The sequence below is a fragment of the Hypanus sabinus genome, chromosome 10 (assembly GCF_030144855.1).
Source record: "Hypanus sabinus isolate sHypSab1 chromosome 10, sHypSab1.hap1, whole genome shotgun sequence".
NCBI lineage: Eukaryota > Metazoa > Chordata > Chondrichthyes > Myliobatiformes > Dasyatidae > Hypanus > Hypanus sabinus.
The window spans coordinates 144,443,528-144,460,490 of NC_082715.1; the positions used below are offsets into that span (position 1 = coordinate 144,443,528).

Below are 16,963 nucleotides of genomic sequence, written 5' to 3' on the forward strand. Positions count from 1 at the left end.
ACGTACATTCATGTCACTGTATTCTACCTTGAGATTCATTTTCTTGCAGACATTACGGGATCATAAAGAAATACAGTGGAAAACTATATACAACGACCAACAAGCATTCATTGTGGAATAGAGGATAAATCATGCCAATAATAAAATTTTAAAAGTAAACAAATAACTGAGAACATGAACTGTCGTCCTTGAGGATCAGTCTATAGGTTGTGGAGTCTGTTCAGCATTATGACGAGTGAAGTTATCTACACCGGTTCAGGAGCCTGATGGTTGTAGGGTAATAGCTGTTCCTGAATATTGTGTGTGATGGATATTCACTTGTTTTTTTTTTTGCTAAGCTTGTTTTCTGAATAGATCTCCCACTTCTAAGATCAAAAACAATTGTAAGTAAACTTCCTTTGCTTTGTTTAGCTCCTGGTCATAAATGGGAGTCAGTCTTCATTTCTGAAAATATACTTGGAAATCAGTCATCAGTTTGAAGTTAAAACAAAGTATTGTCTATAGAACAGCTTTGTAAACAAACTGTGTATTTTGCAGATGCCCTGTCTGTGTAGAAGCAAATGCTTGTCACTACACCTGCTTTGTAACTGCTCAAGGTAGATTATAAGGCAATGGGTTGTTTAATTTGAGTTTTTTCAAACAAGCTGACTCTTAAATTGGTTAGTTCAAGGAAGCTTGTAGAATGCATGGATAATATCATTTAGCATATCAATAACCAATGTGTTTATAGTTTGGAAGTTTTACGTGGTGAAGGGAGTTAGCTTCACAGCATTTACAGCTTTAGTTGACAACTATGTCTCAAAAAAATGCTTTTAGACCATTTGTGTTAAAAGGATATCTGAGGAAATGCCACATGCTTGTGAAGTCACCCAAGTGAGAGAAAAAAGATATACCGTAAATGTAGAGAACGGTTCAGGCTTATTAGGAATGGGGTAAGAAACATCAAGAAGAATCATGGAAGAAACATAGGATGAACTAGAATCCTTTCCCACAGCTTTGGTTTCTAAGATGGGTGACTTATTTTAGTATGTCTTTTGACTTTATAGGAATTGTACCTGTTGGGAAATCCTTTGAGTACAAAAAATCTTTTGAGTTTTGAAAATCATTTGTGTTTAAGAAATCTTTTGTGTTTTGGAAATCGTTTGAGTTTAAGATGTTTTTAATGCTTTGTGTGTTAAAAATGGCCTGTAATTTCAAAATGGTTTAATAATGTTTCAAGATTCAAGATAATGAATCAATGATTCAAGGTAAGATAAAAATGCTTCATGAGAATTTTGAAATGTTTTAAATAGAAACCCTCTGTGAGTTTTAAATGTGTTTTAAGAATATTGTTTGGAATTATCACTGAAAATAAATTAACTGTGTTTTAAACTACTTTGTTACCTGGAAGTATCTTTTCCTTGGTGAGGAGAATGGATTCACCACTCAAATAGTGGGTATTCACAGCTAAACTCACTGTGGAGAATAACCAGGGAGTAAACTACGCTTTGAAGAGTGGGTAGTTACAATACAATCATATAATCTCATTTTAGTGTCATTACTCGTGCCTGTTTATATCCGGTAGAGCTCAACATCACTGGATGAGTTTCGACTTTGCAGTCAGCAAACCTAATACCATCACAGATGATGTGGGACCTAAGGCTACTGTACCCCTGCCCAATGGTAGACGCAAGAAGAAAGCATAGGCTGGATGGTGCGAGTCCTTGACATTGGATGCTACATTCTTGTGGCGATGTTACTTGTGGGGAGGATTTTGCCTGAGATGGACTGGGCTATACCCATCACTTTCCACATATCTTGGAGCAGACCTCTGACAAAGTTGCATGGATTCCTCCAGCAAAGGAAGTCCCGGCTCAGCAAAACCACTCTGCATCAGGCTGTGGTGATGCAGCCTGTTACCCCCTGCAGATCTGTGGGACAGCTCAAACAACCAGACGGAGACCAGCCTCGGAACCCTTTCCGTAGCATCTGTAAGAAGATTAGCTTCATTTGTCACATGTACATTGAAACATATATTGAAGTGTGTCCTTTGTTTCAATAACAAACAATTCAATGACATGCTGGGGGCAGCCTGCAAGTGTGGGATCATCGTCAAGTGCTGATGAGGACTAGCGATCTCGGAGGTCACTGGGCCCAGAGATCGAAGGCCAATGACCCACCCGAGGATGGCAAGTGCTGGGGTCAGGAGTCCATGTGGAGCAGGCCCGGAGGCCTGAGGTCATTCAGCAGATCTGGAAACCTGAGACTGGTGAGCAGGTACAGATGTTGAACTCCAGTCATCCCCGAGGGTAGGGGTTGGTACTGAGAATGGAGACCTGCGATTCCTGAGAGGCCGGCAGGCTCTGACGATGAGGGCTGCTGATCCTCGATGACCGGGGCGGGAGTATGAGTAGGAAAGGATTTGTTTTGCTGATGTTGGGTCTGTCTTGTTATACACTGACATGTTGTTCTGCTGAACATTGTGGGCTTGCTATGTTGGTACCAGAAACAGGACCACACCTGCGGGCTACTCCGAGCACGTCCTTCAAATGCTGAGCAAGCACCTCACCGCACGCTTTGATGCACCTACAGACTAATAAACCTGATCCAGGCTCACGGAGGCTGGCGTCAGCAGGGGAAGGCCGAGGCTGTGCCCCACGGGGGCGGGGATGAAATCTGCAAGCATGCCCCCTCAAACAAAGTGGGTCTGGCATTCAGTCTCAAAGCCCCCAAACAGTACTGGACAATGGCCCACTGAGAGTAGGCAGAGAGAATTCCAGTGTGGCCCTGAGCACTCTCAAATCCACACCTGTCAACCTTAATTTGTTTCAAGCAGCAACTGAGTTTGTTTTTCCCTTTATGTACAGCGTGGCTGGGGGGGGGGGGCGGTGAGGGAGGAAATAATGGCTCTTTGGCTGCTCTTTCCGCACCGTTCTACTCAATGTGACACCTCTCTTCATGAGACAGAATAAAAACCGGCAAGATCCCGACCCTGTCAGTACCAGTACCAGGAATTTTACAGCACTCCCCCCGAACGTTCGTTCCACTGGCTCAGGGGAAACAGGAAAGGATTCACATCCGGTGCTGAAGGGTCTCGGCCCAGAACATCCACTGCTTATTCCTTTCCAGGGATGTTGCCTGAGCCTACTGAGTTCCTCCAGCATGTTATATGTTTCAAATTTTAAAAAAATCAAAATAAGCTTTATTCACAATTAAAACATATCTACAAGCATAAACCTGCAATAGCTTTCCTTCATAGATAATATGTTATGTCATGTTATATTATATTCCGTAAAACCAATAACTCATGTGCCCCCTCCCCCGGTGAGGGGCCTCCTCACCAACGTAGCCCCTTCCTGTCTAGTAGAGGAGGATGCCTATCTGGTGGTCCTTTTCTATTGACTCCTTGCGGCGGCTGCACCAACCTTAAACACGTCCCTCAGCCTGGAATGTGCCAGTCGGCAGCGTTCCTCCACAAACACTTCCATGTGCTGGCAGGCTTACAAGTTTAGCTCACACATTGATGTCCTTAGAAAACTCACATTATCAACTAGGAGGTGTTGATATTCGGTGAGAAAGACCTTGATGCACCTCTCCATTTTGCCTGGTCACATCCTTCTACCTTCCTCCAATTCTGGCCTCTTGATATCCCCAGTTCCCAACAAGCACCATGAATTTAATTCCTGAGCGCCTCCAGCTTTCACATACTCCCGAAAACCGATAGTTGCTGGTCACCAATCATCTTCCCAGTTCAAATATTGATGACCTTTCAGCCAAAGGCTGAGATTTATTTTTACTTTGTTCAATAATGGGAACTTGCCATTCCAATTATTTTATAAAACTATATCATTCAGAATAGGAATCTGGCTTGATATCCTGGATATGCAGTACTCTGCAGAAGTCTTAGGCACCCTATCTAGTTTCAGATGCCAAGAAACAACTGCTGCTCTCTCTATTCTTCAGATGGTAGCCCTCTGCTCAACTCCCTCTATACCTAGCTACATAGTCATGGGTATCACTCAAATTCCATCTATAAATTTGCTGGTGATACAACCATTGGTGGCAGAATCTCAGATGGAGATCAGAGGGCGTACAGGAGTGAGATTTACCAGCTAGTGGAGTGGTGTTGCATTCAACGTCTGATTGTGGACTTCAGAAAGGGTAAGACAAGGGAACAAAACCAATCTTCATGGAGGAATCAGAAGAGGAGAGAGTGAACAATTTCAAGATCCTGGGTGTCAAGATCTCTGAGAATCTAACCTGGTCCCAACAGATCAATGCAGCTATATTAAAAAAGGCAAGACAGCAGTATATTTCATTAGTTTGAGGAGATTTTGTTTGACACCAAAAATACTTGAAACATTTTGACAGGTTCACTCACTGTCTGGTATGGGGGGGGGGGGGGGGTAAAGCTTATCTACAGGATCAAAAGCTATAGAAAGTTGTAAAATTAGACAGCTCCGTACTGGGTACTAGCCTCCGTAGTATCCAGGACATCTTCAGGGAGTGGTGCCTCAGAATAGCGACATCCATTATTAAGAATCCCCATCACCCAGGACATGTCTTCTTCTCTTTGTTGCCATTGGGAAGGAGGTACTGTAGCTAGAAGACATAACTCAGCGATTCAGGAACAGTTTCTTCTCCTCTGCCATCTGATTCCTAAATGGACATCGAAACCATAAACACTATCTCGCTTTTCTATTACTTCTGTTTTTGCACTATTTTTAATTTAACTATTTAATATACATATACTCATTGCAATTGATTTACTTATTTTTTTCTATATTATCACATATTACATTGTACTGCTGCCACTAAGTCAATAAATGTCACAACATAAGCCAGTGATATTAATTCTGATCTTGATTCTGACCTCTACAGAGCCCTTATTTCAACATCATCAATGCCATCTGGAATTACCTGGTGAGACAGAAGCAAGTGAGACAGCTACAGTCTACAGAATATTTTGGTAGGAATAATCCAAATAGGACATACATGGTAAATGGTAGGGCATTGAAGAATGCAGTAGAACTGAGTGATCTAGGAATAATGGTGCATAGTTCCCTGAAAGTGGAATCTCATGTGAATAGGGTGGTAAAGAAAGCTTTTGGTATGCTGTTCTTTATAAATCAGAGCATTGAGTATAGTAGTTGGGATGTAATGTTAAAATTGTATAAGGCATTGGTAAGGCCAAATTTGGAGTATTGTGTACAGTTCTGGTCACCAAATCATTTGAAAGATGTCAACAAAATAGAGAGAGTACAGAAAAGATTTACTAGAATGTTACCTGGGTTTCAGCATCTAAGTTACAGGGAAAGGTTTGAACAAGTTAGGTCTTTATTCTTTGGAGCATAGGAGGCTGAGGGGGGACTTGATAGAGGTATTTAAAATTATGAGGGGGATAGATAGAGTTGACGTGGATAGGCTTTTTCCATTGAGAGTAGGGGAGATTCAAACAAGAGGACATGATTTGAGAGTTAGGGGGCAAAAGTTTAGGGGTAACACGAGGGGGATTTCTTTACTCAGAGAGTGAAAGCTGTGTGGAAAGAGCTTCCAGTAGAAGCGGTAGAGGCAGGTTCGATATTGTCGTTTAAAGTAAAATTGGATAGGTATATAGACAGGAAAGGAATGGAGGGTTATGGGCTGAGTGCAGGTTGGTGGGACTAGGTGAGAGTAAGCGTTCGGCACTGGCTATAAGGGCCGAGATGGCCTGTTTCCATGCTGTATTTGTTATATGGTTATTATATGGTAATAAGAACTGTGACAAGTTCTCCAAGATGGTTGGAGAACAACCTACCAGCCAATTTTCTTATAAAACTGCACAACAGTGTACCTAAGAGAATTGATGCAATTTTGAAGGGAAAGGGTGGTCACACCAAATATTGATTTAATTTAGTCTTTTTACTGTTTTCTGCTCATATAACTTTTTTTGATATTTAGAAACTTCAATCATTATTTTTGAAAGCATCTTCGCTTTACAGATTTTTTAAAACTTTTGCACAGTACTGTACATTTGTTCAGAAATCTGATGGCGGAGTGAAAGAAGCTGTTCCTAAAACGTCAAGTGTGTGTCTCCAGGATACTGTGTCTCTTCAAATGAACTAAGATCCTTTGTGATTCAAGTTGTCTTCTTCATGGAATCACACAATACAGATCCATATCCTGTTGTTATACTTCCCTTTCAAAAACCATGATCTGGATTCCCTCTCAAAGATAATGGGCGGTTTAGTTTCTTTATCATGGCAATTAAGAAAACAGTTACTGTTGTCATGGTGAGTCTACAGAAAGAGGCTCAAGTGGAAGGGCCAGTGTGATGTGGAGTAAGATGGGGCTAGTTCTGGACCTGGGAAGCAGAAACTGGGTCAGAGGAGAGGCACTTGCCTGAGCTCAAGGATTACAGAGAAACACCACCATCTCACCGTACCTGGAGTTTGCACGTTCTCTCTGTGACCTCATGGCCCCCCCCATGTATTCTGGTTTCCTCCCACATCCCCAAAGTGGATGTTGGTAGATGTGATGTCTGAAAATTCATTCAGAAAAAAGGTGTCACGTTATGTCACACACTGCATGAAGCCAAGGGAAGCTGTCAGAATTAAGGAGAGCCCTCACACAAGGACAAGTCGAGGTGGAAGGGGAGGGGCACTCAAGTGCATCACAGAGCACTGTCCTCTGCTGTGATTTAATTCCCGAATTTTACCAGCCTTTTTTTTGTAAATTTATGAAATGTCCTGGAGAACTATATGGTAATGTTTTCTGGAGTGTGACTTAACCTTTATTAAGTTTGTCTCATTCAGTCATTGGTTACCAAAAGCTTTGGGCCTCACGGACAAGTGCAGCTCACTCAACACTGACAGGCACTCAGTCTTTCATTAGCCACAGAGCCCTCCCAAGGCCAATCTTGAAGCCCACACACTCCTAGGCTTTGCTCATGAAGATTTTGCTGATCAAAAAGCCTTCCAAAGACCAGCACTCAATTTTCCACTGGACCGCAGCTCGCTCTTTGCCCTTTAATCATTTCAAAGTTTAAAGTAAATATATTATCAAAGCTGGTATATGTCACCATATAATAGTGTGAGATTCAGTTTCTTGCAGGTATTCTCTGTAGAACGAAGAAATATAATAGAATCAATAAAAAGACTGGCAGCCAATAGGCAAAAGACAAACTGCGCAAATACAAAATAATAATATTAACCAATGGAAGAACAAGACCCTCTGTGGAAGACAACCCAATGAACTGAGCAGAATAGATGTTGACAAAGAAACATCTGACATCTGGCTGTTGCTCAGAAACAGAGGGATTCCTCGGGGCAGTACAGGACCAGGTGATTAACTCAAAAAACTATCAAAAATACTTAAAAAAAGATGACAAATGCAGAAAGTAGCAAGAGAAACCAGAAACAATCCAACACATTACAGGATCCTGTAGCAGTTTAACTCAATCTGATTACTTACACAGGCACAAGTGTCAAACATCATTCAGCAAAATCTTGCTTTAAAAATACAAACTCATAAAAGACACCATACCTTACTATAAATACAAGTCTGATCCAGTTTTACAGTCCAAGTCCCACAAATTAAATTACAACTGATTCATTACTAGAGATAGGAGAATCCATAATACCCATCCAGATATAATAATACAGGATAAACAAGCAAAAACTGTGTGTGTGTGAGTGAAAGAGAGAGAGAGAGAGTGAGTGAGTGAGTGAGTGAGTGTGTGTGTATGTAGCCATTCCAAGCACACATAACATACAGAACTCAATATGAGCAAAACACCAGAAATATACTGAACTAAAAGAGGAAATTGAAAGACTATGGAACATGAACAGGGTATACATTGTCCAGATAGTAATATCTACAACTGCTGTCATCCCAAAGTCACCACACAATAGCATTAAACAATTAGGCCCACACAACTCAATTTATGTAGATCTCCAAAAAGACACAATGCTGAACTCCTCTAGAATAGTCTGAAAGTTCCTAGCAATTGAGAAATGAGTATGCTACCCTATGTCCATACCTCAGGTTTTACCAGCTTGAGCTGAGAAAAATATATAAATACTATTACTTAAAACACAAGTTGTAGAGCCCTTGAAAGTGAGTCCACGGGTTGTGGAATAAGTTCAGAGTTGATGTGAGTGAAATTGTCTCCGCTAGTTCAGAAGCTTGATGGTGGAAGGGTAATAACTCTTCCTGGACCTGGTGGTGTGGGATCTGAAGCTCCTGTACCTCCTTTCCAGTGGCAGCAGCAAAAAGAGAGCATGGACTGGGTGACGGGGGTTGGGAAGGGGGACCTTTGATGATAGATAATCCTTGTAGATGTGCTCAATGGTGTGGAGGGCTTTGCCTGTGACAGACTGGGCTGTATCCACCTCTTTTTGTTCTCGTCACCAAGATAGATGGCAAATACTACCTGCAAACCACGTTCCCCCTACCCACTCCAACTGCTGCAGCGTGCTCCTGAACTGTTCTCCACAAGCGGTAAATGACTGACAAGAGATTCCAACTGCCTACTTAAAAGGCTCCTTCTAAACAAGTAATTACGTGTTGGGCCCTCAGAGAGAAACGACATAATTGTGACTATAAATGCCCAGGCCTGGGATGGAATAAATTGAAAGCCATTAAGTTTTGAAAGAACTCAGAGCTCCAATCCATCAAGCTTTTAACAGACAAAACAGGTTTTTCCTTTCAGAATCAGCAGTTTTCCTTTGAAGGAACACTACTGAAACTCAAAAATGTGCATATGGTCCAGCAGGTGCGTCAATCTACTGGTATAAAAAAGGTCAGGGAAATAATGTTGAAAATAGGTGGAAAGAGATCGCAAGTGCATCCAGCTGTTTATTTTAGCTGGCAAGATTCAGAATGTCATGTGATTCAGATACTTGCCTGCCAAGTAGATGATTTCATATGTGGAGGGTCACAAAACTTTGCCTCAACAGTCAGCCTTTCAGGTGGACACACGGAACGTGCCAGATTCCGCTATCGATATCCTTGCTGTCAAAGGAACAATACGACTGCACCAAGAAAGCTACACAAGGAGACTTCAGACATTCCAGATGAATCCTCTCATGCCTTACGGCAGGATGCACCCCTCACTGAAGCTGAAGCTGAGCAACTCAGCTCAAAGATCGGTCAGGTTTTACGGGTGGTAAGACAGAGCAGACCTGACGTCATGTTTGATGCCTGCAACTGGGCGTCCAGCACAAAGAAAATGCCACAGTACAAACTTTACATGAGGCAAACAAGATAGTGCACAAAATTCAATCTGAAAAAGTAGTCTTGATGTTTCAACAACTTGGAAGGGATGACTCAGTAAGGTTTCTTGTCTTCAGCGATGCCTCACTTGGAAAGCTCCCGGATGGAGGTACTTGAGGAGATTTTTATTGTATTGATGGGAGAAGAGGGAAGATTTTCACCTCTCTTTTGGCAATCAAGAAAGATCCAAAGAGTTGTATTCCGTACACTGGCAGGAGAAACCCTTGCATGTCTGAAGGCATTGACAATGCTGTTTATCTGGCCACACTCCATTCTGAGCTCCATGCTGACCCAAAAACGAACAGTCTACAAATAATATGTGTCATAGACAACTAGTCTTTGGCTGATGCCATCAAATCCACTGTCAGTACAGAGAAGAGGCATCGTCTAGAGATAAGCAGTATCAAGGAACTCGTCTAAGCATAGAAAATTCATCATGAACTGTGGTCAGCTACAAAGGGACAACTAGCTGACTGTCTGACAAAGAAGACAGTGTGCTGCTGACGGTACTTAGTGAAGGCATTAGGTACCCTAAGAACTATATCAACATCAAGGGTTAGAAATAATTCTCATATCCTAACGGGCATTTGAATTGTTTTTTTTTAAATACATAAAAAGGATGGGAGGTTAAGTTCTGTTCATTTGGGCTACATAAACATTTAGTTGGCACATATACTTTCCCTGTCAAGGGTTTGCTCACGAGGGGTGGAGAGGGGATTGTGGGTAAGAAGATGGCAGCCCTCATGTACTGAATTTGAATGGACAAAGTAAAGTTCTTTAAACAGAAGTAAGTTTTGTCTTTGTTGTTTGAGCATTGACAAGGCAATTTGAGAGACATGCATAAGATGATAAGAGGCATTCACAAAGTGACAGCCACTGTCTTTTTCCAACAGCAGCAAAGACTAGAACGAGAGGACACATTTACAAAGTGATTGGATGGAAGCATGGAGGGGGTGTCAGAGGTTTTGCACAGCGTGTGGAACATACTGCACCACTTTGCTGCCCAAACTAATGCAAGGAACTAGATAAGAGGTATACGAAATGGTAAGAGGCATAGATTGATTGGACAGCGAGAAAGTTTTTCACAGGGTGGAAATGGTAAATACAAGGGGGCATAACTTTAAGGTGTTTTGAGGAAAGTATAGGGGGTGGGACGTCAGAGGCAAGTTGTTTTTTTTTACACAGAAGGTGGTGTGTGTGTAGAATGCACTGCCTGGATTGGTAGTACAGACAGGTACATGAGGGAAAATAGCAGATGGAAGAATGATAAAAAGGAGGGCTATGTGGGAGTGAACGGGGTGGAATAATCTTGGATTAGGTTAAAAGTTTAGCACAACATTGAGGGCTGGATTCTGGTGTGACAGTACTGTTGCCTGAGGAAGTGGATCCAAGTCATGAAATTTCAAGGGTAGCGCAGACACTGGTGTTTTCTCACAGGTGCTGCCTGAGCTGCTGATTCCTCCAGCAGTTTGTGTGTGTTACATTGGGTTATGGCAGTTAGGTCAGAATTCTGTTTCTGGATTAGTTTGGAACTCTACATTACCGTCCCACAGACCTTGGTGAACAAACTCTTACTCCTCAGTGTAAATACCCCTCCGTGCAACTGAGTGTTGGACTTCCTAACCAACAGATAGTCAGATGTACAACCGCCCCTCCCTCCTCATCATCCCCAACGCGGGTGCCACCCCCATCACGGACCGTGTCCTGAGCCCATTGGCTCACACCTGAGTAACCACATTGTCAAGTTCGTTGATGACACGGCAGCGGTGGGGCTCATCGCCAACAATGATGAGGCGGCCTACAGAGAGGATTAGGAAGAGCTCAGGACCTGATGCCAGGCAAATAGACCCTTCATCAGTGCCAGCAAAACAAAGGAAATGGTTATCGACTTCAGAAGAACTCGCACCACCCACACCCCTCTTTATCGGTGGCACAGCAGTGGAAACTGAGCAGTTCCTAACTCCTGGGGGTGCACATCACACACAACCTCTCATGGTCCCAGAACACGTCCTAACGAGTCAGGAAAGCTGACCAATGCCTCTACTTTCTGAGGAGGCTGAGGCGAGCTGGACTTCACCCATCCATACTCATGTCATTCTACAGAAGTCCAGCAGGGGGCACCCTAACAAGCTCTATCACTGCTTGGTACTGAAACTGCAGCAGACAGGAAGCCTCTACAATGGGTAGTCAAGACTATCCAACGCATCACCGGCACCAGCCTACCTGATATCATGATGGAAAATGCAGAAATGTGTCAGTAAAAGGCCGGCATTGTCATGAGGGATCTCACTCACCCTGCTCATGGACTGTTTGTCCCACTCCCATCAGGGAGATGGCTACACAGTATCCATGCCAGGACCACCAGACTCAAAAACGGTTACTTTCCCCAAGCAGTAAGACTGATCAGCACCTCCTCCCATGAATCCACGCCACTGCACCCCCATACCCCCAACTGTATCATCTTCTGTCTGAGTCAGCTTAAGTACAGACACTCCTGTGACTGGTGTAACTTTATGGACGTACAATCAATGTGCACAAGCCATCTTCTGTATTTATATTTTTACTATTTTTACTATTGTGCTCCTGATTTTATTATGCTTTTAGTTGCACTGCAATTATTTTGTTCTTGTTTATATTTGTGTACTGGAAATAACATTAAACAATCCTGAATCTTGTTTCTCCTTTTCATTTTCTTTGAAGATGCTGCCTTGCAACGTAGGAAGAGATTCATATCTTTGAGGAATGCCACCAATCTCACACTCACAACTTTCCTTCTACAAACTGCACCATCACACACCCCACTCCACCCCGACTCTCCTGCAATCTACTCATCACCAAGGGTAGTCCATAGTAAACCAATTGATCTCCCAGCTTTGGCATGTGGGAGGAAATCAGAGCACCCAGACAAAAGACACATGATCAAGGAAAGAACTTGCAGACTCCACACAGACAGCACCCAAGGTCAGTTTGAACCAGGGTCATTGGAGATTTGAGGCACAAGTTACCCAATATCCAGGTATTCCACCATGTCACCATTTTGTGCTTGTGCTTCAAAATCAGCTGGTTCTGATCCCTTACTGACTAGCAACGGGAATATAGATTCTCCCTCCTCCAGCTAAAACTTTACTTCTGTTAAAGTTATCAGGTTGGGGTGGGTATTGAGAAAATGATGAACAAGAACTAGTCAGTATGAGGTCTGGGGAACAAGTATAGTCCAGTGCTTAGAACAGGGATGGGAGAGGAATGTGGGATGGTACTTGAAGCCACAGATTTAGTAAGAGTTGGGAACAGGGCCGGTGATCATCTGAGATCAAGGATTCCATCAGGACTTTGGTGGGGTGTTGAGTAGAACGATGAAAATTAAGAATGAGGCAACATTTATTTGAGCTGTTTATGAATGTTATTTTATTGTAACTTATTGTCGCTTTTCGTAGTCTTGCACGATACCACTGGCACAAAAACAACAGATTTCACCACACAAATCAGTGATTAACCTGATTCCTGTTACTGTAGAGACAGAGATGAAGAGGTTAACCTTGTCACATGTACATCAAAACACAGTAAAATGAATCGACCGTCTCAAATCAAATCAGCGAGGATTGTGCTGGGCAGCCCACAAGTGTCGCCACACTTTTGGCACCAACACAGCGTGGCACAGCTCACTAAGTGCATGTCTCTGGAGCGGAGGAAACCCACGCGGTCACAGGAGAATGTATAAACTCCTTATGGACAGCGGCAGGAATTGAACCCTGATCAGTGACCGCAGCACAGTAAAGTGGTGTACTAACCGCTGCACAACCGTTCCGTCCCCTATGCTACTGGGCCCCCATCAGATTAATTAGTACACAATTATCCTTCAAACAATATACTTTTCAGGATACTTGGGTGGCTTTGGGCAATGTCTAGTTCTCCCAAAGGCAGCAAATGAGCCCCTCGATAACCTGGTCCAAAAACACCCCTTAAGTATTCCCCAAGGTTTGTTGCTCATGGAATTCTGTGGGCACAATGTGTCATTCACATCAAGAGCCCAGTTGAAAATTGCTGTTAAGTGAAGTGGCCTGGAAATAATTTTCAATCACATGACACTAAAGGGGAAAATAACTGCTATTTATCCTTAAATTTCTTTAGGAAATTGAGTAAAGTTTACAAAGAAATAAAATTGCCATCTTCATATAGTAGGTTTACATAGGACAGAACAACATTGTGGGCTGAAAGGCCTGCTTTGTGAGACACTGCTCTCTGTTCTATCTCGAATGAATGTATTTCACCCAACTCTTTCTGAAGCCATTCTAGCTTAAAGGACAGGTGGTCATATATAGATGAAACAATTTTTACAGTGATAAACAAAACTTTACACAATAATTTAGGTGTAATTTCTAGAATGACAGAGCCACTGCTAATATCCATGGATTTATACTACCATAGTGTCATTTTGTTCCAAAGATTCCGATGGTCTACATTATCCTTTCTACTTTGCTATTCTGCTTTGACTTCAAAGATTCGTCCAACATCAATTTAACTTCAAAGACTCACAATCCCTTTAGCTGATTTTGTTTCAATGTTTCAGTAACCACAGATTCATTTCTATAGATTGAGACTCGACATATTTCAAATTCCAAGAGTCGAGCTCAAAGCTGTCAGCTGTACTTTATTTATTTGCCATATTTTGCTGGGAGTTGTTCTCAGCGAGTTGAAAATCAAAACTTCTCCGCTTCCACCAACTTCCTTTCAAGGTCATGACCAATATTACAGAGGTTTACAGATCACCGGGCTCACGTTAATGGTCACGTTTTTCTCTCAAGCTCAGAGGATGTTCAATCTGTTTCTAAGTCTGCTGTAACTCCACTGCCAAGCCTCAATGATACCTTCTGCTATCATCTCAGTGGAAACCTCAAGGCTGCTTCACAAGCACCCGATAATCCCATCAAACATTCCACCCTGCACAGGTACATGTGCTGAAGTTGCCAATCGCCAGTTGTACATTGCCGAGAATTTTCTCAAACAACAGAATATTCTCAAATTACTAAGCATATCATTAAATACTAGTCCTCCTATTCACGGTCAATAAATGGACAGGGTGGTGCTTTTTACTTAGGTGATGATGGCCAGATTATTTTGCAACAAAGTCAAAATTACTTGATTGTAAGAAAGAATGCTAGTTTTATGTACACACACCAATGCTGGCATTTCCCTCAAATTCCTCTCTCGAAATGAATCCAAAGAGGATACAGCCAAGTGCAGATGCAGACAGGTTTTACTCCCTGTGAGAAGTGTCTCCCACCTCCATTTTAAATCCTGGCCTATTCTTGTAACTTGTTCCGCATAACCTTGAATTCTGGACAACAGGGAAAGTCAATCTGTTGGAAGCTTTGCAAAATAAATTGAGGGACTTATGACTGAGATTTTTGCTGGTGACTCGTTCTTCCTTGGTGATTAGTTTATACTTAATAAGTCAGATGTGTGATTGCTAACACTTAAATAGAAATGTTTGTGACAGGTTTCTGACCAGTGAGTGTGGGACTTGAAATGAGCACATGACACCTCTGGAAAGGATGCACTGGATGTGAACCATTAATTATAAAGGGTATCTGGCTTCCCACTTTCCTTTATTGAAATATTATACACAATTCCTTTGCTGCTTTACAATGGGCTTCCATTCACACTGGTGAATTTATGTAGCATTACTCTCTGCACAACACAGTTACTCATGCGTTTAAGATAAACATTTTAATGATGGAGTTCAAATTTTACATGAACTTGTTAAACACCTCATCACCAAAGGAATTTCACCCCATTAGTAAGCTCAGACACTATATGATACATTCAACAATGCACAGTGTGGTTCATTGGCCACATTCACAGGAGAGGACAATCCATAGGAGATGGCACGCTGACTAGTACCAATACTTAAGCAGATCATTGCTCTCTGTCCTTCGATCCTGGATTCAGACACAGAGGGAATCCCCAAAGACTTGCATTTATGGGGTGTCGTTCACCACTGCAGAGAGATCCTGATCAGGCAGGGAGCTGGGCTGAGGAATGGCAGATGGATTTCAACTTAAAGCATGAGGTGATACATTGCAGCTGTTGAAACCAGGGCAGGACCTATACAGTGAATTGCAGGACACTGACAAGTGTTGTGGAGCACAGGGACCTGGAATCACAAGCTCACAGTTCTCTAAAACAGTGGTGAAGAAGACAGTGACGAAGCTGTTTGGCCTTCATCAGTGAAGATATGGAGTTCAGGAATAGGGCCATTATGTTGCAGTAATGCAAGTCACTGGCGAATCCTCAGGTGGAGCATTGGTCACTGTGTTGTAGGAAACTGACTGTCGAGCTGGAGAGAGTGCAGCGGAGATGACTGCCTGAACAAGAGAGCTGGAGTTATAGGGAGAGATTGCCTTGCTGGATCTTTATTCCTTTGACAGTCAGAGAGGTTTATAGAATCTATATTCTGTGGGGTATGGATAAGATAGACTGTCAGGGTCTTTCCCCAGGGTTGGGGAGTCCAAAACTAGAGGACGCAGAAACAAGAAGGGAAAGATTTAACACAGAGGGTAGTGAATACTTGGCATGAGCTGCCAGAGGAAGTGGTCAGGGTGGATACAATTGCAACATCCAAGAGGCATTTTGATAGGTTCATGGAAAGGGAAGACTTGGAAGGTTCATGGAAAGGGAAGACTTGGCCAAACATGGACCATTGGGACTAGCAGAGAGGATGCTGTGGTCGGTGTTGACAAGTCGGGCTGAAGGTCTGTTTCTGTGCTGTATTACCCTATGATTCCAATTCCCAAAACATCCCAGGACAATCAGAGCCAATAAAGTACATTAAAGTTGTAGGAAAAGGTGGGAAATAGTTTACAATCTTGAATAGAAATGCATTTAAGAATAGGGTAAGGTTTCAATGTGATTACAGTAACAAACACTGAGTGCAATGTATACCATCCGTAAAATACTTTGCATTTACTCCTTACAGCATCTCCAAAGTCCTCAGTCTCTACCAGCAAGGAGGACAAGGACAGAGATGGATTACAAAACCACCACTGAAAGTTTCCCTTCATCCTGGTTTGGAAATGTATTGACATTCCTTCATCATCACTGGATCTAATTCCTGGAGCTCCTGACCCAACAGCACTCTGGGAGTGGAGACGCAGACTGCAGATGCTGGAATCCAGGACAACAGATTATCTGCTGGAGGAGCTCAATGAGTCAGGCAGCATCTGTGGAGAGAAATAGACTGATGAAGAGTAACAACCCAAAAGATTCACTGGTCATTTACCCCCGCAGATGCTGCCTGACCTGTTGAGTACCTCCAATATCCTGTTTGTTTTCCCACACCTTCACCAGAAGGACTGAAATAGTTCAAGGTAAGTCTGTCATCTTCTCAAGGAATAGGCAATAATTGCTGACCTTAGAGCAGGGGTTCCCAACCTGGGGTCCACAGACCCCTTCCTTTATGGTATTGATCCATAGCATAGGAAAGATTGGCAACCTGTGCCACAGAATCAAAGAGCACTCCAGCACAGAAGCAAGCCCTTTGGCCCATCTAGTCCATGTCTACCCGACCTTCTGCCTGGTCCCATCCATCTGCACCCGGATCATATCCCATCAAACCCCTTCCATCCAAGCAGCTGTCCAATCCAACACTGTTAAATGTCACAATTGAACCCGCATCTAGAACTTCCACTGGGAGCGCATTCCACCCCCCCCCCCCCCCCGAGTGAAGTCA

The 16,963-nt window shown here is 42.8% G+C and overlaps 1 protein-coding gene across 2 annotated transcripts in view; it reads right to left on the reverse strand.

Annotated features, from left to right (window-relative positions):
- LOC132401195 (sialate:O-sulfotransferase 2-like) overlaps nucleotides 1–16,963 on the reverse strand; it is a 470,540-nt gene that overhangs the window by 412,769 nt on the left and 40,808 nt on the right. The window contains exon 3 of one of the 2 annotated variants that reach the window (XR_009514525.1): nucleotides 14,806–16,454. The exons of the other annotated variant lie outside the window; for it this stretch is intronic. The gene's annotated coding sequence lies outside the window, so the exon portion shown is untranslated. Of the gene's footprint in view, nucleotides 1–14,805; nucleotides 16,455–16,963 lie in introns of those variants that run through there. 2 annotated transcript variants of the gene reach the window in all.